The sequence below is a fragment of the Solanum pennellii genome, chromosome 6 (assembly GCF_001406875.1).
Source record: "Solanum pennellii chromosome 6, SPENNV200".
Classification (NCBI taxonomy): domain Eukaryota; kingdom Viridiplantae; phylum Streptophyta; class Magnoliopsida; order Solanales; family Solanaceae; genus Solanum; species Solanum pennellii.
In genome coordinates, this window is record NC_028642.1 from 22,407,909 (window position 1) to 22,415,978 (window position 8,070).

Below are 8,070 nucleotides of genomic sequence, written 5' to 3' on the forward strand. Positions count from 1 at the left end.
GTCTGTGACGGTCCGTCGTGCCCACGACGGTCCGTCCTGCCATGTCGTCACGAAGTTCAGAGAGTCGATTTCAGTACCCAAATTTCAGAATTCTAAGTGTTTTGGAACGAGACCCCCTCGACGGTCCGTCGTGCCCATGACGGTCCGTCGTGGGATCCGTCGATTCAGCCAATTTTTCCAGAAATAAAATCTGCTGCTCAAAACGACTAAACAGGTCGTTACATCAATCAACCACAATTCAACAAGGGTCATATGTAGTGGATTAATAAAGGTCATGTTTTCATAAAAGTTTCTTCCAAATTAAAGGTAAGGTTCAAAGGGTGTTCAAAAGAGGTTCGCACACTCACAAGGTAGGTCCTAAAAGATGTATGCGTCAAATTGTTTCACCCTCGTCAAAGTTTCCTAAGATCATATAATGAGATCACATTATTTAGTAAACTGGAATAACAGAGAAAATTCTAAGTGTCATCATGCATGCTTCGCGGTAAGCTCATTACATAAGGCATCGACTCCAAAGTAAAACAAGACTTCACACTTTCGCTAGTGTACAAAGTTCATTGCAAAAAACTCAATTTGATAATTGTCTAATCATAGTGTGATGCAAAAAGTTCAAATATTGTCTATGCAACTTCATATGTCCTCATAGTAGTTGTACATTCATGTTCGTTCAATTACGAGCACTATTCAAGTAATTGGTATTGATTTAAACAGAGACTTAAATTTGCCAAAGAACAACCACGTTCAAGTACATGCAAGAGGTGACAAAAATTTATTGGGCGGGTCAAATAATTTACAGTTAAATCATAAGGATCCACAATCTTAAACATCCACAATAAGCATTATAAAACACAATGACCCAAATAAAAAACATCAACATTCTGAATAAGGTCACACAAAAAGGTGGTGCTCACCCCACCACTAATAGAAGTATTTATACTCAAATGCAAACCACAATAGAATATCCACAAGTTGAGATGACATTAAGACATAAAGCAAGGTAAAAGGGGATCCTTTCTAAGCAGTCACTCTACTTGTCTGAACATAAATATGGACTTGAGACTCAGTTCCCGAAGTATCTTCAAAAGGAACAATAACACCAAACTCATTAGGAGTTTCGATAAGTGCATTTTCCAAATATCTCTGCATAGCTATGTAGATTCCTCGAGCCCATGAAGGGATAGAAGGATGTCATTGATTAGTTTTTCTGTTGGAACTGGGCCTCTTGCCTTTTCATTGTCTTATAGGTGGAGGTTATTGATCCCTTCATGGGAACTTTCGATATCCTTTAATTTAATTTGAATCCCCCACTCTTATCAGTCGGGGTTGTATGACTTTTCAGCCAACTTTAGGTCTAGACATATCTGCAAAATTTGAGACATAGTAAGAAAAACATTTGACAAAAGCACTGAAAATCAGTCGCAAGTAGACTCGCCGAATTGTTCAGTGATTCACTGTCATTAGACAGCAGGTTAGCCCGATGGAAGTTATAGTGCAACAATGCTACATGAGTTCAAACAGAAGGCAATAAAGAACTATTTCGGGTGAGTTGCTGAGTGCATTTTGCAACCTGAAGCTTCTCATTGAAAGTTACAGAATCCAACAACACATTTAGCATTAAATTAATGGCGAGTTGGAGCATTAGGAAAAATGTTGAATGGTTTGGCGATGTCGACCTAGCTCGCCAAAAAACTAAACTTGCCTATTTTCAACCCAACTTCACGAATTCAACCTCGCAACCCTCAAAAATCAGTTCAAAACATGCACAACTCACATTAACACCAGACCCATAGTGTAACATCTCGCAACTAAAAATAAACTAGAGGGAAGTTTAGAAATTGAAAATAGTTCTTTTTGGAAAGAAATTGAAAATCTGGGAATTTGGTAAGTTAAAGTGAGTTTTTGGTCAACTTCAAACGACCATAATTACTAAATCAGAATGATTTAGGTGCAGTTCCAAATATGGTTGAACATCTCTTAACGCGAACTTTCCAACACCGCAAAGTTTAGGTTATTTCGAGTTCGGATGAGTGAGTTATGCTCTTTAAAAGTCGGGCTATTAAAATAAGAAAAGTCGAATATGAAATTTTAAAGGGTAATTAGGTCTTTTTCTTACCCAACTTAATTACTTAATTTTGGTAATATTTTTAGGTGCTAAACTGACTTGGTTCAGTTAAATCTTTTGAAAAATAGAGTTAGGGTTTTTGGAGAAAGAACGCAAGAGAAAAGAGAAGAGGAAAAACAAAGATTCATCATTTCATAAATATTCGATTGCAGATTTCTTCTAGGATTTAATTTCCAAAACCAGGAAGCACCCCCTAGAAAAAATATGACGTATTTGTCCTCTTAGAGGTCTTGTACAATCCCTTAGGCATCTTTCATTGCATTTCATAGGAAAATTAGCGGAAAAAATTAAAAATTTTCATAGCACATCATATGCTAGAATATCATATTACATAATTAGATTCTAAGTCTCATTTTCCAACTTAAGACGCAACTCAATAAAATATAATAGGTACACGACCCTTATCAACATAGAATAATAATCTAACTATTACATCAACTTACAGAAACATCTTGATATAGGCAATCGTTTATTCATAAGGATCTCTTTCTTTGAACTTGGGGATCTATCCAATCCCTTAACTTAGGAGAGATCCTCTAGCCATCACCACCTACATTTGTGTAAAAATATGAAGAAGAATGGTATTAGTACAAGAATGCAATAAGTATGGAAACCATGCAAAAACATGCATTTAAAGAGGAAATTTTAGTTTAAAATCATGCATCATTTCTTTTTTAGTAAACTTCATGAACACAACCACATATAATCATAAGGTCAGAAGAACATCATAATACATAAGCTACACATAAACACCATAACCTTATACAACCCCCAAGTCACACTAGTGCAATGTGTAGGTAGCATCCCATAATACTACTTACACCAGGTGTTCCTAAGAAGTAACCCTAGACTAGGCATATTATACTCAACAAGTCATGACACTTTCATCATCATTAAATATAAGGCCACATACTTCATAACATCATAGAATGACTCATGCATTTGCTACAACTTTAGTCATAACTCCTTTAGTTCATATCATAGGTAAAACACCCTCACAAGCTTACTTGTGTAATGCACACGTGGAGTCCCATACCCCCACATATACTTGTAAACTCATTTAGAAGCCACAAGTGCAATTCACATGTATAATAACAATTCATGTCTTGACATAGCAAAGTATCTTAACATGCATTCATACAATTCATATATAACATACGTCTTATTTATGCCTTCTTGGAGTTCACTATGCAATGCATGGTTAGGGTCCATACTCCTACCTATACTAAGTAAACTTCTCAAGGAGTTATGATTAGAGTCCACTTTCTTATCTTAGTTTATTTCTTAACTTTTCTAGAGAAAAAAATAACCGACATAGACCATGTGAGCTACATGGAATCCGGTTTTCTATTCCCACACCGGAAAGAGCGGGTACTACTTGCCAAGGTAGGACTTTTATACATATGTGAGATCTACCTTCACATACACACCTCTAGGCACACATGTTCATAACTTCATTAGTGATATGCTTTACATGTATGGAAATAAGTAATGATGCATAGGAGAATTAACCATTCCTTAGTCATCATGAATCTACCTTATTCATAGATATGCATGAAATGTGTGTGTACATTGGTTAACATGATCATATAATGGATATAACATAGTATTGAGGAAGACACCCTCAAAAGATCACAACACATGTACAACATTCCTCAAGTCTCAAATCATTCACATATAGAGTATTAACATACACATTCACATTATATCATAGGAGGCAAGAACATATTCAATATTAGAATAGAAGACTCCTCCATGCATAAAATCACACATTCATATAGGGATTTCATAGGTAGGGGTCATGCTATAAGAGTATTCATCATCATTAGCCATATAGACCACACCTAACCCTAATGATCATCCACATATAAACAACATCATCCACACACCTACATCATGCAATTAGTGTGGAAGACTATTCATATAACTTCATATAACGTCAATTCACTTCGAACATGATACTAGAATCAAGCCTTACACCCATCAACTTCCTAAACATGAAATCATCATATCGATTCATATTGCATCTAATGCCCTCATGTCCATGATCACAACACATAAATATATACAAAAATCTAAACACCACCACCATAAGTGGGTCATACCAATCAACATAATTCATTATTCATAGTGTGCTAAATAGAGGAAAATAGGTTAACTTACAAACTCTTCATGCTAAGATCATCATTGATCAATTACCAACAATTGTGTATCAATTAAAATAGATAACATTAGGAATAAGCAATAAAATATAATCAAATCATAATTGCATCATCATCTAATCAAGATCACAAGACCCACATCAAAGGCTAATTTGAAGGATTAAGGAGATCATGGGTTCTTCATGGAATTGGATTTAAAATAATGTTTAAAACATAGATTGATAACATATTTACCATTAGAATAATTTTGAAATCACCTTAATAATGAACCTATGGCTAGATTGAAAGATAGCATTTTTTACTTTAGAATCATGTTTGAAAATTTGAAAGAACTCCTTAGATGAAAGAGTAACTCAGTATAAAGGGTTACCATACCTTTCTACATAAGAAGCCACGAAAGTTGGAGAAGCATTCACTTGAAATCCATCTTCATGGGCTGTTCTTGAGCTTGGTCTTCAATGGAGGCTTTGGGGTTTTCATATTTGGGAGGGAGGTTTGATTTGGAAGAGTCAATTTTTAAATTAGAGATAAAGATTATAAAGGGACTTAAAATACTTAAAGATACCTAAAATAATTGTCCATGTTTTAATTAGGACATGGGGTGAATTTCCCAATTAACCCCTATCATGGCAGCGTCTCAAGACCGATCGCAGACTTCAATTAACGTCCAGACTGACGAACCATAGTTGGAACAACGGCGCCGTACTACACATCCACTGTTGGTGATTGAGGCTCCCAATTTGGGGTTTATCTTACACGTCTATGTGTGGAGCAACGCCCCCAGTCACGGGGCATCGATCAAGGTATGGGACGTCGTTTCATAAGCGTAGATTGCACACTGCCAGCTTTTGGTTCCTCCACATGGACCCTTTGGTTGGTCCTTGGGGATTCGTGCCCATACATTTCGAACCTTAGTATGCTCATATACAAGTTAATATCATTACCTATCATTTTAGACCCCAAACAATACATAAAACATAGAAAGGCACACAAGAACACACTAGTACGTCTGAAGAACAACTTTCGAACGTGTTGGTCATTCTTGGATGTTTGACCTCCAAATAACTTCAAATCAACTATACAAGCTCTAAAACACTTTATTAAAATGTTAGTAACCTTTTTAGTCACATGTGAGGCTCTAGCTACCCTAATTCATTTTGAGGGTCTTGACAATATCCCGCACTTGGGAACATACGTCCTTGAATGACACTTGGAACTTTTAAAACACTTTCAAGGACTCAGTGACCCATATAGAAGCTCACAACATTCAACATGTTATTACATAATAGTCAATGCACCAAAGTTACAAGGAACAATAACTTAATACATGGATTAATCTTATAATCATTTCCATGTTTACATTCTTCTTCATACTTATTGCCATTTGGAGGAACTACCTTCTCCAATATTTAGGCATGCTCATTATTTCATCATAAGGTTAGACATACAATGGATTTCAATTGCACACACAGGCATAATCCACACTTCAATTGATGAGAAAATTAATCAATTCATTTAGTTGCACAAAAATCATGAATCATGTAGGTTAACTACAATTTTATAGTCTAGACATAATACCATCAAGGTCTTATATGACATTACCATGTTTAGAGATTTTGCTCAAGGAGGAACAACCTTCGCCTTGTCACAACATACACACATGGCATTATAGAATTCACATAAAGACAATGCACAAGGGTCAATTCATTTTAATGAGGATTTATTTACTCCAAACCACATTATTCTCAAACTTTCTTCCTTATGAAGTCAAAATGGAAGCTCACACCACACACATCTCAACAATAGGAAGTTATTTCATAAAATTTCAATTTCTAGCATAGCACTAGCTCTCATAAACATGCATTATTTAAGAAATTGTTACAATTCATAGGCACACATTGATGACATTAGCTAGACATACCATAACTTCTCAAGAGTGAGCCTATAACAACACTTCCTAAGTGATAAAAGTGATACGTTATTCAAGGGACTGATCTTTTCTTATTTAAATAAACTCATAACTTCATTATTGAGACAAAACACTCTCATATAAAAAGTGTTATCAAGCATGTTCATGTAGCCATCTCATGAAGTTAAATGCACATTTATCAGATCAACAGGCATAACAACATGAGAAAAAAGCAGTTTTGATCAAAAATCCTTTTTCATGTAATAATGACCTTTCATAACATGCATAACATACTGTCATTTAAGACATGCATAACATATGAAGAACATGCAACTTATACTCATATGCAAGACTCCCATCATAACAAGCTACTTAGGAATTCTTTGGTTTCAAGCTTGAGTAAGAATAGATGGAAAAGATAGGGATATCTACAACCTTACTACTCACGTCATCATCCCCCACTTAGGTAAACCCATTTAAGAGAAATTTATCTCATTCAAGAGAACTTGGACTTACCAATCTTTCTTGTCAAGCATTACACCTCCTGGGATAAGCTTATGCAAACTTTTCTTAACATCACCTCCCTCCATCTCTCAAGAAGGAACAATTTCCCACTAGCTATTCACTCACACTCCATAAGGTCAGGAATTCAAGAGATCACAAATGAGTATCTAGCTTACTCCACTTCATATCCATCACTAAAAGTGATTCTTAATCTAGGGAAGTTCAAAGGAACTCATATTAGGACACTTTGAGAATTCATAGTCTTACCATCTAGAGATGTTATCCCCCACTTGGGGTAAGCCTAATCAATCATTCATCACCTCATGCCTTTATCCACTAAGGTCAAGGTATGTCAAGACCAAATCTACAAGGGTCCTCACCTTTTTGGTTTAAACTTCCAATCAACCATGACTAGGTACAATTTAAGCACTCCCTTAAATGGACATAGCTAAGATCATTCTTAAGAGACAACTAACCATTTTAAAGTAGGTTACATCAATTTTCTCCTTCTCTTTAAGAGTTAAGGGGTGCATACTACCTTCTAAGTCACATTAAAGAAAAAAACATAATCCCAACTCATTGAATAAAACCCGTTCTCCCTTCTTAGGATCAAGTCTATACAAAAGACTCCAAATCACAAGGGCAACTATGGAACATTACTCATATAACAAGGCAACATTCATCTTTCTCACTATTTACCACATTTCTCCAAAGCCTTTCAAGCATATCATATAACATTATAATACCATCATGCATGATCATGAAACAACCTATCATTCCAAAGAGAACTCCATTCAACTATAGCAACTCTTAACAAGATATAACCATATCATATCATAGCTTCTCAACATAATATCTTAATTTTCACAAATCACATATTGCCATAAATGGAATCACATAACGATATATCAGGTTTTCACCTTCATACATACTCATCAAGCCACAAAACCAAGGTAAGTATGAAAACTCACCTTTTCTCCCTCAAACCTTGAAACATCATCCTTCAAGCAATCACATCTAAAAGACCACTAGACAAGGAAACAGAAGAGAGAAATCATATAGAGTTGAGTTCTATGGTACAACATAAGAGTAGTGAAGAAAGTGAAATTCTATTATCCTATAGCCTCTCGCTCATAGATGATCACGACTCACTACCGATGAACAAGACTCTACTGGACGTGGCAATATGAGACTTTGGACCCTAAAACTATTTTTTATAACATCACGGTCTGATACCAAGTTTGTCACTACTGGGTAGCACCCCCAAGAAGTAACACGACGTACTGGACCTCTCAGAGGTCTTATACAAGCTCTTAGACATCTTTCATTGCATTTCATATGAAAATTAGCGGATATATATATATATATATATA